Source organism: Oryzias latipes, chromosome 2, assembly GCF_053564925.1.
Source record: "Oryzias latipes strain Hd-rR chromosome 2, Olatipes_Hd-rR_3.1".
Lineage (NCBI taxonomy): Eukaryota > Metazoa > Chordata > Actinopteri > Beloniformes > Adrianichthyidae > Oryzias > Oryzias latipes.
Window position 1 is genome coordinate 7,580,327 of NC_136238.1, and position 18,533 is coordinate 7,598,859.

The 18,533-nt window shown below is 40.0% G+C and overlaps 1 long non-coding RNA gene across 1 annotated transcript in view; it reads left to right on the forward strand.

The window, feature by feature from the left end:
• LOC111949229 (uncharacterized) overlaps positions 1-17,762 on the forward strand; it is a 170,050-nt gene extending 152,288 nt beyond the window's left edge. The window contains exons 8-10 of the long non-coding RNA XR_002875247.2: positions 10,844-10,905; positions 11,002-11,121; positions 11,464-17,762. This is a non-coding gene — a long non-coding RNA (uncharacterized LOC111949229). The remainder of the gene's footprint in view (positions 1-10,843; positions 10,906-11,001; positions 11,122-11,463) is intronic.
• Positions 17,763-18,533: the final 771 nt, after the last annotated feature.

Genomic DNA, 18,533 nt, shown 5'->3' on the forward strand with positions numbered 1-18,533 from the left:
GGATGGAAGAGGTTGGGGGGTTCCCATCTTCTGGGAATCCCGTTGATATGGTAACGAGGAGAAAACAGCACCCGTGGTAATGTTGGGTGGGTGGCCCTGCCAACTTACCCCCCCAGACTTCAAATAAACACGAACCCCAACTTTGACTTCACGCTTATTATTGGATTTTGAGAAAAAACAAAATCTAAGGGGGGAGTCTGACTCATTGAGGGGCCATGAGCTGACAGTTGGTTGGTGAGTACACCTGGTTGTGGTCTTGGTTTCCCTGGCAACGCACCGTCCACGGGGCCCCGGAGTATTTGCACTGCACACAGCTGTGCGACATGGAGGGGGCTGGTGTGATCGGGGAGGGTGGATGGTGGGCACCAATGTCAACAACCTCAGACAAGCTGCTCCTTCTTCTGCAGATAAAAACCAAACCCCTCAGAGGGAAAGCAGTGTCTCCACGGATGTACCAAACAGACTGTGTTTGTTGTTTGAAAAAGTTCACATGAGGAGAAACAATCAACCGAAATATCGATGGAACAGGTTCTAGCACACTGACACAGATTTGGAGACAAGCAAGGCGAATGCACCAGAAGCATTATGCAACTGTCAAAGCCTCAGAGGGAACAGTCATTTTTCCTTAAATATTTGACAAAAGGCACGCTTTAGCTCGCAAAATAAGCTCCCGGTATACCGGGAATCCGCAGCGCTGACCTCACCACTTTGCAGAAACTTGAACCAATAAAACAATTTATGGTTTTTGCTGATGTACAGCTGGCAGGCCGATTGCTAATGGGTTTAAAATGTGCCGTCTGTGGCTGAGTGAGGAAGAAAGAGAACAAAGAAGAAAAAAAGGTTGACGTTAGGGACTCTGATTTATGACCACCATCTAAAAATTCAGCAGAGCATTTTGCTCCCTGAATGGCGATGTTGCAATGAGTCTCTAGATTTTGACATCATTGTTTTCTTTTGGGAAGTGAGGCCAAGTTAAAGCTTCGTCCTCACAGGTTAGAGCAGCACTGAGCCAAGCAACAGCTGACTTATAGACCCTTTGATGTTGTCTCCATGAAGCCTCTGGAGTTGTTTCGTGTAGAGGGCAATGCAGCGACTGGAGGCCACCCAGAGGAGGATCCAAAAACTTGAAATGCATTTATGTTTTATTATCTGTGTAACTTCTTTATGCAAACATGACAACGTCAGTCTGTCAGGCCAGCATTCCTAGAAATGGTAAAAAGAGTTACTGTCTGTGCAGGAACCGTCCAGAAACATCTGGTGTTTAAAATGAATGCATCTACGTACACCATTGGTCCAAAGCTTAGACAAAATATGCAGTTCAGCTTTTACAACCAACGTCCAATGGTGTAAAGATATTTCTTGACGTTGCTAAATTTAAGTTAAGCCAGAAAACAGTCATTTTTAGGGCAAATGATAGAGAAAAAAAACACTATAGTTTTTTTCTCAAGCAGCATTGGCGACTTGGTTGAAGGTCTAAGGGGAAGCAAAATGACCCCAAAGCAAATGTAAACTGAACCAGAACGAACTTTGGACAAATGATGGTGTTGAGTACCCATCATGCTCCGAGTCAAACTCCATTGAGCTGGGATGAAACAGAGATATAGTGGGAAGAGCTGGGAAGAATGCAACAAGTGTGCTCAGCTGTTATATCTGGGGGAAAGGGTAAAGATGTTGCACCTAAACCACAACTTAAAAAAAAAGGGCTTATAACAAATATTTATTTGATTCAGTGACAGATTTGGGGGCTATGGATCTATTAGAAACACTAAGTTGTGTTAAATATAATTACCTTGCTTGGAAACACCACAGAGAGCTAAATAATTAGCTACTTTGACAACAATTTTGAGCAAAAATACCATTTCCTTGAAGATATGTTTGGTATCCAAATGTTTTTCAAAAGAAAAAAAGAATTGGAAGAAGGCTGATCTTATTTTCAAATCGATTTCTGTTAGATAAAACTGAGTTTGGCCAAAGGCTAACCTTTAATAGTTTCTAAAAATCCATATAACCTAAATATCCTAAAAACAATTCAAAACTTATAAGTAATTTAGCCAATCCAAGCTGAATTTGATATAGATTCATGAAGCAGGACGTAGTTCATTTGCCAAAAAATACAGCTGAAACAGAACTTTTCTCTGGATTTAAAGGCCTTGAATTGATTTCAGACAGAAATCACATCAAATCAAACTTTGTCTGTAGAGTTTTTTTCTGACAAAAGTAGCTCAAAGTGCTTTACATAATGACATTTTCCAGTTTTAAAAGCCAAAAGCGAAAGAAAAATGATAAAACACATACAATGCCCCCCCCCCACACACACACACACTCATTTACACGCACACACAACATAATAAAGCCTGAAATGAGACACAGATAAGATGCCAAATAGGATTGATACTTGATACTAAAGTGGAGAAACGACACTTTGGAGACATGTATGCATAAGCACACACACACACCCCCCCCCCCCCAAGAAAAGTGTTTCTTTTTTGTCATTAATTTAGTCTGTGCCTACGCATCACAGTCCAATAACACAAAGTGGTGATCCTTTCTGTAGTGTAAATCTATAGATTTTAAAGTTTGGCCCTGCAGTCAAAAAGAGCAAAAGAACCAAAACTAATTGTCCAAAGCTTTAACAGATACTGCTGCTGAGTTGGCAGGTTCTGCTGACAAAAACTTCTTTGTGACTCATCAAGGCTCACTGTTTACATTTTACCGTTCATGGCCTGTGACGGAACACAAAGCTCTCTGGAAAATGAGGTAAGGTTTGAGGTGTGAAGCCTCACCAAAGGGTCAACCAATATATACACTGAAGGTTCCCGTAGTTATGCCTGTCAAACCTTTGGATGAGAAGTTTGACTCGGAGGTGAAGAAACGCTTTGGAATTCTACCAGATTTACCGTTTTTTCACCAGACTCCACCTTAGCTAGGCCTCATTCAGAAACCTTTCTGGTACAACCTGCTTACTCTGAAGTACCACGAAACTATGATGTGGTTTGAAGATGGTCAGAAATCGATCCCTGTGTGGAGATGTTTTTATTAGATGTCAGGTTGTGGGTCATCAGCAAGAAAAATCCCTTTTCAGAAAGATCACTTAAATTAGCATTAATCTCAGGATGACTAATGAAATGCTGAGCTTTTGGCATTGGATCCCAATGACAGCTGCTATAGTAGCACCATTAAAATGTCACAAGTTGGGACTTTGGCTCAGTGACGCCACCTTCGCAGAACCTCAGGAAATCTTTACAATTACCTAAGATCTGTTATACTTGTTACAGTTTAGCGAAATGACTCTGAAAGCCACAGCCATTATTGAGACTTCTGCTAAAGTCCTTTAGAGTTGTCTCCAAACTGAAGCGAATACAGCTTCACATTTGTGACTCCACTAAACCAGACTTTAATTCATTTCAGAATTTTATTTACTGTTGATGTTAAAAACAATCTGAATTTAACATAGATTAATGAATACTCATGATCATACAGCTCTGTTTGGTATGTCTACCAAATAAATTCAACATTTGGTCAAAAGAAAGTTGAACCCTTTTGATTTATAGATAATAGCAATGTCAGCAATCAAGCATTGTACTATTATAGAACCTTTTTTTGTTGGTTAAAAGGAGAAAAAATATAGTTTTCTGTCTTGTTTGATTTATTTCTTTAAACTAGTTTATTGAGTTTAATACATAATCCTTGGAAGATCCCAACGTGGAGATTTTAGGATTTATCCATGATCCATGATTTATCTGGCTTCTTATATTTAGTCAAAAAATATTAAACTATAGAATTAAAGCCACCTCAAAGAAAAAAAACTAAGTTTACATTTTACGGGAGCAAAACATATACTAAGAGTTGACATTTTGACAAATAAGATTCCATTTACAAAACCTTTAAAGGTGTTTTTAACCAAATAAGGTTTTGTTGAAGTTGGTATGAATAAAAAGTTTGATAATAAATTCGTATTTTACTAACGGGTTAATAGTTAAGCTGAAGCTGAAGCTGAAAAGACAGGAATAAAATTCACTAAAACATTAAAAAGTGGACTTTATAGCAACAATAATATAAATGTTGTAAAAGAAATTTTTTTTTCCAAGTTTTAAATTAAAAAAAAAAGTTGAGGTTTTAAAAAGTAGTTGACATTTAGTTTTAGACAAACTAAGGAGGATTCTACACTTTTTTGTAGAAGGTCAAAAAGTAAAAAAATGTTAAGAATTTACATGAAATGACTAAAAATAAAGTTAGAATTCCTCAAAGTGAAAGTTGTGGATCCAAAATCAGTTTCTGAAACAAGAACTTTGTTCTACCGCTTCTTACAGAAACATGTTGATCATTAAGATTCTATTTGATTTACAAAGATTAGGAGAAGAAACAGGCTCAGTGAATGTGTCTGCATCTATGAAGGCCAGAGCAGCTGTTAACCAACAGATGTTCTGCTGTTGTTGTGGCGCATCTGCATCGTTGCTATAATGGAACTGCTTTACTGACTTCTTTTTTCAATAGTTCCAAGTTTGATTTCAAAGACTTTAGTTTATTTCTTTCCTGAATTGACCTCAGCACTCCAACATAAGAAATCATCAATTTTATGCAGATGCTCCATTACAAAGTGTGCATTTTACAACTAGAACACACTTAAAAATCCTTATTTTAGTACCAAAGAGGCTCTGTAAACACACGTGGCTCTAATTTTGCAGGTTAGCTACTCTATTAACCAGATGTGGCCCAATTGTCAAGAGACCTCAAACATTGGGGTTCAAATGTGGGCGATGTCCACCATCCAATACGCAATCATAGCCCAATTTAACTTTAACAGTTTATGTCGTAACTCTTGTGCTATCTTAGATGACCCCACCCTTACATTGAGGTGTTTTCCCCACCATGAAAAAGGTGGATAAAGGTGGAAAGATTTCATGTAATCCATGGACAGCAGTGAAGATCACAAATCATTGAAGAAAAAAGGTTCAGAGCACTGTCTAGTGGGCCTAGATGACCCAACTCACAATGTTAAAGTGCCTAGGATGACACAAGGGTTAAAGGGGTCAAAGATTCATAAATGTGGGCCACGGAAGGGTTCAGGCACTTTTGTAAAGGAAGAAAAAAATCATTTTTCTTTACCCCTTTCCGTTATTTATTTCTTTTTTTTGGTCAAACAGTATTCACCACCATGAAGTTATGGTGCCACCAAGTGATTAAGCTTTGAACATTTATTCTCCTGTGTACAATAAATATACTTTGCACAGTCGTACTAGAGTGTAACTGCACTGCCGCGTCTACTTTAAATCCTTAAAAACAAAAACATTTGTTCTGTCTTAATGGCTATCTTGCAGGATTTTCTTCTCTGAATTCACAGCTTATGTTCAATCATTCGGGCTTTCTTCTTTAGTAAATGCCAGAAACAGCGCAGATCCTCTTGTAAAAAGTAATCTAAAAGATTCCTTTGTGTCAGTGGTTGCTGCCGGCTTATATCTTTAAGAGTCCACATTCCTAGCAGTCAGCTGGGTTGTCATTGTACCATTGAGTGCAAGGGTCTGGATCCTTTTCTGTTTCTGTGTGCCTTTAAGAAATGAACAGAAACATTGACACGTGGGTAAACAGACTGAAAGACTACAGTTAGGAAATTTCCTGCAGCATTGTAAAACCCTGTAAGCCTATTTTGGGAATTTTTTTTTTACTAATTGACTATGTCTGAATTCATTCAGTACTCCCTAACCCCTAAAACACTATATAGTGAGGGACTATCCAGCGTCCTGGGTTTTATTTCAATTTGGGCACATGCTTACTACTTTTTTCAAATATGACCTCACCCAGATTCCAATGTAAAATCCTAACAAATATGAACTTTTTACAAAGGCCATTTATAAATCGACGGTGTTCTTATGATGAGAACTTGAATGATTTATAAAAAATGCATTCATTTACATTTTTATCAAATGACAAAGTGTTCAAACATCGTGGTCTATATTCACCATTCATCTAGTGGGCATCGATGCACACTGGGGTTTTTTTGCAGAGACTTCTGGGTAATTTTCAGGGCACTAGATATTGTAATTGTAGATTCAGACAATCTGACAAAATGTCGAACGCCGTATATCAGAGGTCCCCAAATCCAGGCCTCAAGGGTCAGCGTCCTACATGTTCTCCAACCAACCTGCCATTGAAGCTCATTATTGGCTAAACACACCTGATCCAGGTAATCAGCAGCAAATAAGGTAGGGATTCTGGAAAACGGAGAAGTTTTCCCACGAGGCCTGGATTTGGGGATACCTGCCCTATATGGTGCAATAATGGGGAAGTACACAGCCAAAAAGACACTTTTGGGCATCTTCCTGAATTCAAAAAGTTCTATTGTTACGACTTCTTACCAGTGGAGACACACAAGTATCATTGTGTGAAAACCAAGTACATAGAAAGTACTTATTGTATTCTGGGATTTTCTAATATTGGCAATCAAAATGTGCTCTTTAAGAAACATTGTTAAAACTACACAACATGTTGTCATTTTGCCCTCAAGAGCGTGTTTATTGTAAATATCAAAAAGGACGGCAAAGGCATTCAGATCAAAACAGAAAAATCTTGTTTCCTGTAATTTGTTTGCACATCTAAACACTTGATATGGTAGAAGAAGCTTTTGAAAGACTTAATTGTCCAGCGATGATATTTCCAGAGGCCCACATGTCCTGATGTGTAACTTTAATATGCCAATTATAGAAATGCAAAGCCTCAGATTTAGGTTTTTTTTTTCTATTTGTGAGCCTGAACAGCAGAGGCTGATATGTAGACTTAATCCCTGCATATAACAAAAGAACACTGTGCTCCTCTGTCTGGCTCCAGAGACCTACCTGGACGGGGTTACGCAGGAGGAGGAGGGGGAAGTCTTTGAGAGGGAATAATAATGTAGGCAAGGTAAGAACTCAAGAGCAGGAGAGGAGGGAGCCTAACTTTAAAAGGAAACGCCGAGGAAAGACGCCAAAGTGGGTTTAAAATCGAGTTAGCACATGCTGCGAGATAGCAGACAGGCTGGCTGTGGGAGATGATTGTCACGTTAAAAGGGCCATAAAAAGGAGAGAACCCGGGTTCACAGCTGGGTTTACCTGCTGAACTGACACATAGGAGAAAGTGCTCCTGCAGGCCTCAAAGAGGAGGTGCGAACCATTTGGAGAAGGCCGTTGTTTCCTATTACTATGGAAAAGGTATATATCTGTCAACTTCTCCATGGGCTGGTGCTCTGTTCCGACGAGGACACACTGCGATGCTCTTGCTCTCATAAACACAATGACGCATGCACACCGTTCCTGCCAAGATACATAATCATATCAGCTGCTGTGTGTCGACTTTGTGCTGCGTTGGCAGCGGGAAGATGAAAAAACAGCCTCATATGGACCTTAGAAGCTCGATTTTCTCCCAAACTTGACCTTTTATTGTTTTGGATTTTAAGACTCACATCTTAACAGCCAAACTAACATTTTATTCATAGCATAAAAAGATTAGAAAATTCTTTATAATCTTCTTCTCGTGCCTCCCTTCCACCCAAAATGCACAAGATAAATGAAATTTTAACAACTACAACAAATACAAAAGGGAGGAGACCTCCAATTGGGGTTTTTGAAGCACGGTAACAAACCACAAAAGCCAACATCATTCCGTATCATTTACACACATGAGTACCATTTTAGCTCTCCAATCCAAACTGAGAAATATTCCACCGTGTGACCAAACCGAGCTCGGTTTGCAATGGGACAGAGGTTTAGTGAAATTTAGGTCAAACCAGGAAAGTCAGAGCAGAAGTCAAAGAGTCAAGAAAAGCCACGTGCAGAGACCGTTCCACCCAAAATCCGAATCAAGAAGAAGGTACCATTGGATCTTTTTTCAGGGTTAACAAATATCCATCACATATTCCTGCCTTAGAAACAGGTAAATAAATAGAAATCAAGTTAACTCAGGCTTATGTTTGCTGCAGAGAGTAGTAGCAACTTTTTAAAATAAAAATCCAACAGAGGAAATAAAGATTCCCAAAATGTCACCAGTTGTCTCCATAAGTGTCAAAAGGTCAACACTTTAAATACGTCAAATGTGTGCTGATTTTGAACAGCAGCCTGCAGACGGTTACTCTCCCCACCTGCAAACGTTCTTTTGTCTCTGACGGCGATCTGCGCCTCGCTCACATGGCGTCTGATCGGCCAAAAAGCATAAACATGAAGCGGCCGCAATAACTGCAGCAAACAGGCAGGTCAATACTGAACACTCTGTGCTTCTTACACTTTTCCCCTCACCCTCCCTCTCACTCTTGTACTCACACATTGCTGTTACATAACATAATCTGGAGAGGGGCTACAGGAGGTTGAGTCTCACTCAAAGTTCGAGAAGTTCCACCTCTTTTCTACGACTCTGAACGCTCATTGTTGTGTTAATTACATACAGAATTTGGGATTTGCTGTTTTTAATTAGAGCAAAATTTGGTTTTAATTACATTCGCGGGCAACAAAAAAACCTTCAGATGGTTTTGCTATTAGATTCAATCCGGTGTTTATTAAAAAAAAAAAAAAAAGGAAAATCACTAAAGCCAATCCTAGATATCTTTGGATAAAAACACATCAGGCCTGCAGCTCGCCAGTCTACCACTCACAAACTCCTTGACCCTTTAACTGCCCACTATTCCATCAAGGCAATCAGCAGCAGTCAGATTCATTTTTTTTATTGATTTTGTGTGGGGGGGTTGACCCATAGAAGGTGCTGTTTGTTTTGGGGTGATTCAGGCACATGGAGGGTTATAAAGAGGAGAGGCTGCTTTCTTAGGGGAGTGCAGATGTGTTCTGTACTTCCCTTGAACCTTATTCCACCTTAAAGAATGTCGTAGACAACAGAACGTACAGTACAATTGTCGTCCTTATGGTTAGTGTTTTGTGACGTAGTCTTGAAGCTAACAGAGGCCAAGGCTAAGTAGGTAAGGAAGACACTAAACCCCACAATAAAGGTGGTTTTTATACAGAACTAAAGAGTAGAACCTTGGTAACATGCGACCGTGTGGAGCAGGGGTCCCCAAATCCAGGCCTCGTGGGCCGGTGTCCTGCTGGTTTTCCAGAAACCCAGCCTTATTTGCTGCTGATTACCTGGATCAGGTGTGTTTAGCCAATAAGGAGCTTCAATGGCAGGTTGGTTGGAAAACATTTTGGGTGATTGGCCACTTCATGGGATGTAATAAAAATGAAATGTACAATTGTGTGGTAAGTGTATCATAAAGTGTTCAGGAGGTTAAATTTGCTTACATGAGCTACAGTTGATGCTGGCGCACGGCACCATTACGCCACACTCAAGTCAGTTGGTGAAGGCCATGTCACACGGCCACTATGTACATTTTGCGCATGTTCTGCATATGAAATTTCAGTCTTTCAAGCTACGTTTGTGATATACATGATTCATAAGTGTATTGTCATTTGTTGATGTGCGCAGATGTCTGTCGAGGGTTTCAGCCACAATTATTGCAATTATTATGTATATCTTACACAATTGTGCGTGATTTTTGCAAGATGCATAAATTTTTGGCTTTCACGTATGTACCACCAATGTAAAACTTTTATATTTGGCGTGTCAGGCGCACATATCACATTAAAATTATGCATATGATGCACAAATCACTAATGAATTCCTTATAAACAGCACAATAATCACACACGGTTCATGTTCTACGGTACATTGATTAAAGTGTTCTATGTGTGGTTTATTTGTACTTTTTTCGCTGTTTAAAGTGGTTCATTCGTAATACATCTGTAAAAAAATTCACATAAAGGGAGCACCTTTTTTTTTACTTTTTCTACATATATTCACATAGGACCAACGTACATAGTAGCCGTGTGACACGGCCTTAAAGTGCAAGTACTGGCTCCTTAATGACACTGCATGAATGCACTATAGCAGTGTTTTTAAACCTTTTTTGAGCCACGGCACACTTTAACCCTGACAAAAATCCTGCGGCACACCAGCATCCAAAAAAAAAGAAGCAGAAATTCATGGTCTGTATTGATCGACTGCAACCCCCCCCCCCCCCCCCCCCCCGCAATCTGACGTGGATTTTTGTGATAATTGTGGCAGAAAAAGCAGGAAGTTGCGGCTGTCTTTTTCTAAGAGATGAACCACCAGCTAAAGACGAGCTTTAGCTGGTATTTTTGTTAGAACTGAGCGTCTTTATCAGCAGAATTAAGAACAAGGAAGTGAAGACTTTAACCACTTCTGATTGGTCAGACTGATGACATGTGATTAAGCCTTCAAGAATGATTGGCGGAGACAGTTAAAGGGGCGGGACTTTTCCTTACACAGTTATAGCTGCAGCTAAATCGCGGTACCGTAATTGTTATCAAAATGTCTTTAATAGAATTAAATAAACACAAAGAAAAAGTCATTTTAAGATCTTTTATATTCCTAACTACTCAGTGTTCTCAGGGCCTGTTTGGATGAACACAGATGGAAAATGTTTTTAGATCAGTGAATGAGGGCAATTTCTCCACGGCGCACTTGACCATCTCCCACGGCACACTAGTGTGCCGCGGCACACTGGTTGAAAAACACTGCACTATAGGACTAACGGGCTTCTTGCGCAGTGTGCATGGTTTGGGGGGTTGAAAAAAGGAAAAGTGCTTGTGTCACTGACTTCACCATTACTTATTCTTACGGGTTGTATAAGTGTTCTCTACGATCTGTTGCTTATAGAATGCCTAAAGGAAAAACTATGCATTTTGTCTCTTCCTGTATATTTTATGCCCATTTTTTGCCCACAGTACCTACAAGTAAGGGCAGTTTGGACTGAGACTTAATCAAAAATTGAAGTGCAAGATCTCCAATCGTTCATTTGCATTTTCAGGGAGAACATCTAAAGATGATGCAGCCAAGATGCAAACCAGGAACCTGCCTTTTTCCTTAAAGGTAACAAAATCACCTTCCGACCCTGTGGCACAAGCATTTTCTTTTCTTAATGAACAATTGTTGAATCACAGCTGTTTTTACTAAACTTCGAAGCAGATCTGAAATCTCCAACGGCAGTCTTTGACCAAGCCCAGGACAAGCAGCTGATAGGCAGGCATCACAGCGGACTGGAGCCCTTCTGATGAAGACTGCAGATGACAGTCGAAGCACGTAAAGGTAAAAAACAGCACGTCTTCCCACTTTTCTCGTCTCATAAAAGAGTCTTACTAAAATCTGAGCGCCACAAATAGGTGCAGAGCTTTCGGGGTCAGCGGGAGGACAAATGCAAACAATGGTTAAATGATAAAGTCTTTAAGATACAACCCTAATGTAGAAATCTGTAGTAAGTGGAGATATATTTTGTAAACAAAAAAAGAACGTATACGGAACAACAGAATATGTTGAAGAAGTGATATGTTTTTGTGTTGTAAACAAATTAACAAGTCAACCCTGAAGTGTTTAGTTTACTGGAATTTTCCGCAGTCTCATTGAAGACTTTTTTTTTTTTAACCTCTTAAGTTTGGACAAAGATTACAAGACTGAACAAGACGAAAACTACATCACAATCTCTGAGAAGAAAATGCTTCACAAACAGTTCCGACCTCGTTCCAGCTGAAAAGCTGTGGTGGGACTTTAAGCAAGCTGTGCCAGAGGCAGTGCCAAACAACCCCAATGAACCTAAGTTGTGTTGGAAAAAAAGAAATTGGTGAAAAATATCTCCACAACAATGTGAGACAGATAAAATATTCCAAAAAATGGGATTGTTGGAGTCATTGAAAAGTTTTTCGTGATGGCAGAATTTATGAATATGCAAAGATTCAATACACCCAGCTGCTTCCTGCTGCTTTAATTAACAACAGTTGCATTTTGAAGCCCATGGCTTTGTCTTTGTTCGCCTGTTTATTATGTCACAATTACATTTTGCAAAGTCATTTTGTAGTCTTTAGTTTTCAGCTTTTGTGTCCTCCACAACACAGCAGTGGAGTCCCAGTTCTCAGCTGCCACTGCAGCCCACATCAGGTTACTTACTCTATGTCCACGTTACCATCCAACTTATCCTGTCTGCCTGTTTTAATAGAAGCTGTTTCAGCGCTGCATTTTCACTCCGTCTGGACCAATTATACCCAACATTGATTCAGTCCCAGTTGTTTTTTTCATTCTCATCCCATTAGTTTGTTTTTGGGGACACCTGGTATTTGTGGTAGTTTTTAGGAGGGGTTACTGTGAGAATTGATATGTAGTTTCTTTGGAATTGTTCTTTCGGTTGTTGGTAATTGTCATGTTCGCTTGGCGGGAAAGACCCAGATGGAATTTAAATGGATTTATTTTCCTGGACGCGGATCCGAGGGTGAGTGATATGATGATTGTCCGACTGGGTGATGAGTATGGGGTGACGACCGGGAGTTCTGGCTTGGAGTTGTGGCGTAGCTCGATATCTTGGCGTGGCTTGGAATTCTTGGTTTGGCTGATGTCGTGGTGTGGCTGGAGGTTAAGATTGCACCTACAGGAAAGGACCCAGGTGGACAGCTCTTGGTGATTTGTCCTGTAGATGAGGCAAAGAAGCTTGGTTAATAGAGAATCAGGGAACAACAGCGTAGATACTTGATACAGAGACCAGGCTAAGCACCATAAGGGGCAACGAACTGGCGATGAATGCTGGGACTGGATCTCCTTATGAAGGCAGGTGGATGATGAGGTGAGCATCCACAGCTGGGTCCAATCAGGAAAGCAGAGCAGAGTGGGGAGGAGAGACTGACAGAGGTACCATGACAGTAATATTGATTTTTTTTTTTGTGCTCTGTTGTGTAGTTATCTTAATTAGAGTCGTCTTTTCTCAATAAATCCAGCTTTAATTATATTCAATTCAGTTCAATATTTTATATGTATGGCCCAAATTCACAACAACAGTTGTCTCGATGTGCTTCATATCGGTAATTGAAAAAGTTAAACAAAAAATCAAAATGAATGCATAGAATTCAATAGGAAAATACTAAATTGAACTAACAAACAGGCTAAACTAAACTGGCATCCCTGCCCTTAGACCCCCCTTCACGGTAAGGAAAAACTCCTAAAAAAACGGATTCCGGAAAAATCGAAGAAACCTCAGGGGTGCCCACATGAAGGAGGGATCCTCCCCCAGGACGGACAGGCGATTTACCAGAACTCTTAGAGAAGAATTAACTTATACTCTACAACTACATATTTAAAGTCCAGCAGACGAGCTTCATCCAGATGGAGTTGGGGGGGACAGTCGGGGGCGCGAGTCGAGCTGGAGACAGGATCCACAGCCAGGTGTAGGAGCAGCAGCAGAGACGAGGTACTCGGTCAGGTACAGAGCACGGATTAGCCAACTGCAATCTGGAAGCACTCCCACTCCCGCCGAAAGGAAGAGGGAAAAGAGGAACAATACATGAATCGCACTGCACCAAACAGAGGGGACTAAATGATGAATAATGATCAAGAATAGAGAAGAGAGGGTAGAAGTAGATGAGAAAAGAGGACAGAACCCCAGTGCACCATAGTTACCCCAGCTTCAACTTCTAGCAGCCTAAAAACAAATAGTTATTGTTATTAAGTTTCATTTAAACACATTAACATTAAGTTAAATAATCTCGGAATACTAACTTGTCTCACAATAATCCTGTCCAAAGAGGAATGTTTTCAGTCTAACTTTGAATGTAGAAACTGTGTCGGCCTCTCTAACATGAGCTGGGAGCTTATTCCATAAAACAGGGGCTTGGTGGCTAAACGCTCTACCTCCTTTAGTTGTAATTACTACGGTTGTTTTGTTTTTAATACCTGGTTCCCTTAAATTGAATGGCTTTAGTTAAGAATTATTATATCACTTGCATGTAATGATTTTTATGTTTTTCCTTGCTTTCCTGATGGAGTTTTTGTTTGAAACATTCTAGCCAATGTTTCAAACATTGGGTAGAATTTTCATTTTGGTTTTTTGAAGTCACTTTTCTCCTTTCTTCTCCAAAACACCTTCATACACAAGTACAACTATCAATAAAAGTCATTTTCTTAACTTGAAACGCCCTTGTTTATCTTCTTCAGTATAGAAATTACTTGTTTTATTATCAGAATGAGGTGGAATTCTGCTTGGTGGAATTAGCAGACCGTAACAGAAAGATAAAGTGCTCCTAAATTCATAACAACCGATGTAGGTCAGATCAAAAGACAATGATTCCTTCAGTTATCAGATTTTTCATGTGATCTAGGAAAAGAGGATGCAAGGTCTGTAGTGGATTACAAGTAAATTAGATTACTGTAGTTCAACATGTAAAGGTAGTAAAGTAGATCGTGTAGAAGAGGGGATTATGGTAGTAGAGTGGATTACGGTAGCAAAGTCGATTATGGTTGTAAATTAGGTTAATTAAGTACGAGATTGAAGAGTTACGGTAGTTCAAAGAAGTTATTTTGAGCGCCCGGCGAAAGATTTGGTATTAAAATCTTAATATTAAAACCCTGAATAAATTACAGGGTTTGATGAGGCTGTGAAAATGGTATTTTCTTGCATCTGGAAAGGCATTCCCTTTTTGCTGGAGTCCCTCTGGACTCTGAAGCTCACCATCTTTGGCAGACCTTCTGGGTGAGAGGTGGACATACGACTCCACTGGGTGTCCCAGTCCACCTGTCATATCAAACACTCCAATTGTTCCAAGTCAGTTCTTGAGTGAGATACAGCAATCTCTCCTTCCTCTGTGCGAGGCCCGTGGCTTAAAATGATTTCCTGGCTGTGATGACCGCCGCACTCGCTCCAGAAGGGACTGCACCTGTGGAGAATGGCCTGAATCCCTTTCTGCATCAGATGAGGCTTTCATTAAGGCTGCTGCATCGATTAACAAAGGCATTTCATTTCATATATTAGCCTCTAAAGATTGTAAAAGAACATACAGTTAAACACAGAGGGGTGATGAATGTGACTGAGTAGATTGTTGCATGTTGTGCAGTTATTTTGTGTGCACGTGCGCTCTTGCTGACAATCAACAACACTCATTTCTATCGACTTGGGGGTGCAAACAGTCAAGGCTGTCACAGAACAGCTCATTAGTTACAAATAAAATGAACATTTTACTAAAGGAATATAATTTAATGAAGTCAAGAAAACGCTGTGTCATGCTAAGGCCTACTGCTCTGCGTTGTCCCGGAGCCAGTTTCAACATTTGCTTTGTAAGCAAGTGTGGAATTGCTTTGGAGACAGGCTTTGTTACTTTCAGCAGGGATTTGATTATGATGTGGTGTAAGTATGAATGAGGAGAGAACGCCATCCGGAGCCAGCTGAAGCTCCTCGCCTCGCCTCCATGTGCTTCTCGTTAAAGTCCTGTTTTATATTTTGTGGTTTTGTGGGGGTAAAACGCAGCTCAATTGACTCTTGGGCTTATTTTTTAATAGAGTGTCACTGGCTCACATGTCGATTAGTGGAGATCTGCCGCTGCTAATTTGAAGCTTTGATTGTCAGGAAGCGCCACGACTGACGTGGGGAGGGTCCCGAAACACACCATGTACTAACAAGCCTTTATGAATATCAAAATAAAAGTTCATGTCTTGCTTCAGTATTTAAACACTTAAACTGACTTTTTTTGGCAAGTTGCAGTGAAGTATAAAGCGGGGAAAAACTGTTTAGAAAGAATTATCCCTCTTAAGTAGTCTAAGTGTGCTTGGTAGGAACATTTGGAAATTTTAAGTGGAAGTTAATCAGAAGTATGGCCATTTGTTCCAATAACAGATGCAGGTCTAGATTTGGAGTTTATACTATCAGAAGCTTCATTTGAAATTTTAACATTTGGGCCACATTTGACATTACAAAGGATTTTTCATTTTCATTTTTACATCATTTAGTTTAGGAAAAGGAAGCAATTCATTAAACCTCACCTTTAAGGTGCTTTCATGCAGGACATTTCTGGTCTTGTGTAGTTTACTTGTGAAAGACCGCCCAAACAGGCAAACTCTGATACACCTGAAGACAAGGGTGTTGAGTCACTTGCAAGTACACCTTGGTGCGGTTCAAAGACAGTATGAAGACAGAGGAACGGCCGCATCTTAAGGGGAGCGCAGGTGTGTCTTCCCTTAAAGCTTGTTTAGCCTCCTCATGAAAATGGAACAGACCATTGTGTGGTAAGTTGATTGGTCAGTTGATTGGTCAGTCGGTCGGTTGATTGGTTGGTTTGTTCCAAGCATTATAGTCAATGCAAAAAAGAATTTACAGATTTGTCAAACTCATCACAGAAATGATGATAGATAAAAAAAAAACAGAAAAGACAGATCACATTTGATTAATTAAATATAGTCTTCATTAACTAAAGTCAAGTAGAGCTTGATTTATTGCTTGAAAAGTAGCGGGATAAGCAAGCTTATACAATCCCAGCCCTACTGAGTTAATTCATTTCATAGTTTTACAGGTTTTGTAATCCGGTTCTGATCAGATAGATTCTTTTCAAGTAACAAAATCCAGTGCCCAGTAATGACTGATTATCTTCAGAAAACATTCATTCATGATTCAGTAAACAGTAACGGTAACAGTTATGTAATAATCATTGGTTATCATTAGAACACATTATCACATTAAACCAGTAATTATTGCTACACATTGCAGATCAAGTAAAGAAAATCAGTACTTTATTGATTGTAATTAAAACATGACAGTACATTACACAATGTAATACTTATTGGTTGTAATTAAAAGAGGTTTGATTGTTTCACCGCAATCAAGTTCACACATGTATTTGGAATTATTCAAACAAAGTGTATTGTAAAATATTTTTTAGGTTAATATTAGTAGACACGCACTTATGGGCTCTTTGCGCAGTTGTTAGGATTCCTGTAGGTTGAAAGAATGAGAAATCCTTACGATGTTCATTCTTTTTACCTACTTTAGCCTTATTTTGCATGTGCATAATTGTTCACCAAAACGTGGCACTCACAGCATGGACATTTTCGCTTTACGCTTTCGTTGAGGGGTGGTCTACAACCTTAGTGTACCATCTAGTCCAACTGCATTCCCTGCACTGGTTCAATCATTGTTCGCCACCTGTAAGGGGCAGAAAATGTTGTCCAATTTAGTGTTAAAACCTGAACGCATAAATAAGGAAAAGTCAAAATCATTTTGTGAGAAGGTGAAGAGATGACTGGCTGATGGTTTTTTATCTTGATGCAGAAAACGACAAAAAATACATTCATGAGCTTGTGGCCCAAGAAATTTTCGAAAAAGGTTTCTTTTGAGCCATAAATGATGATACAGATGTAAAACTGCTCCCCTTCTGAAAATAAAATTACAAGTTATTAAGCTGTCAGCTGTATTTTCCCTGTTTTCTTTCCTAGAACCAATATTTGTAGCTATTTTTCTGTAGCATTTATGCCTGATAGAAGTCAGAGCTCCTCTAGAGATTTTCTTCTTGGTTCTGCGAAGTCAACTCCTCCAGTTAAATTGCATTAAGTCAAAGTCAATGATTCTGCAGCAATGACAGCCTGTTCTTATTTCTGGCCCAGAACAAGACCTTTATGACTGCTGCATGGTAGATCCAGGGAGCTCATCAAAGTCCAGTGCTTCCTGAACTAATCTGACAGTTTGCTGTGGAGTTAATACACCAAAATGAAACCCAGCATCCCATATGGACCAGAACTTCAAAGCTCTTCTTTTGAAGTCAGCCCCGTCTCGAGGCTCGTGTGCCCCAAAGAGACCCTCTCTACTTCTTAGAGAAAATCGCAGAACACACAGTACAGACCCGCTACATAAATTTTAGAACGACGGAGATGTGGGAGCTCGGAAACCTGCTGGTTCTTACGTCATGGAAGCCTCGACGTTTTCATTGTGCCGGAACAAGAAAAAAGGGAAAATAACTCTTGAATGTTTTGGTTTCTCAAGATCAAATATGCAAAATCCTCTGCACATGGTGAAAACCTTAAGGCCTGTTAGAAACCGTGAACAACTGAGACTGTTTGACAAGTTGAGCCAGACAGCTGCACCAGAAATGAGCTAAGAATCGTGATCTGCGGTTGCACTGGTGGTGGAGTTCACCTTTCCTCAAGGAAAGAATTATTCAGACTTTCTTTAGCAATAATACCTCTATTATACTACAATCTATCATTAACACCCGCAGCTCTGTTCGCCTGATGTGCTCACACAGCGACCGGACAATGGAATATTGTTAAGAACCTTTCTAGCCCGGCGGAGACGCTAACTGAAGAGATTCCTGCTGCCTGGTTGGTCGGCAAACAAGACAGTAGTCATTATGGCTTAGAGTGATGTTTACTCGCCTGGGGGTGTTGAGTGAGGATTTCCTCGATTGTTCAGCCGCGATGAGCAGAGTGACGGAATCAGACAAACAGTCACACATCATCGAGTCAACACATCAATGCTGGAAGCTTACATAAATCTGCACTGGCACACAACAAATGAGACCTTTCAACGCACTTAAAACACACACTGATCTACCAAGCAGATTGACTGTCCTGTCAGTGTGTTCTGTCTGTGTTTAGAATGGCCTTAGGCTTTGTATCCGTGAGTCCACAAGACCCAACATATACCCCATGCTCTAAAGTGGAATGACATCATGCAGCCCTACAGGTAGGCATGTGTCTAATCA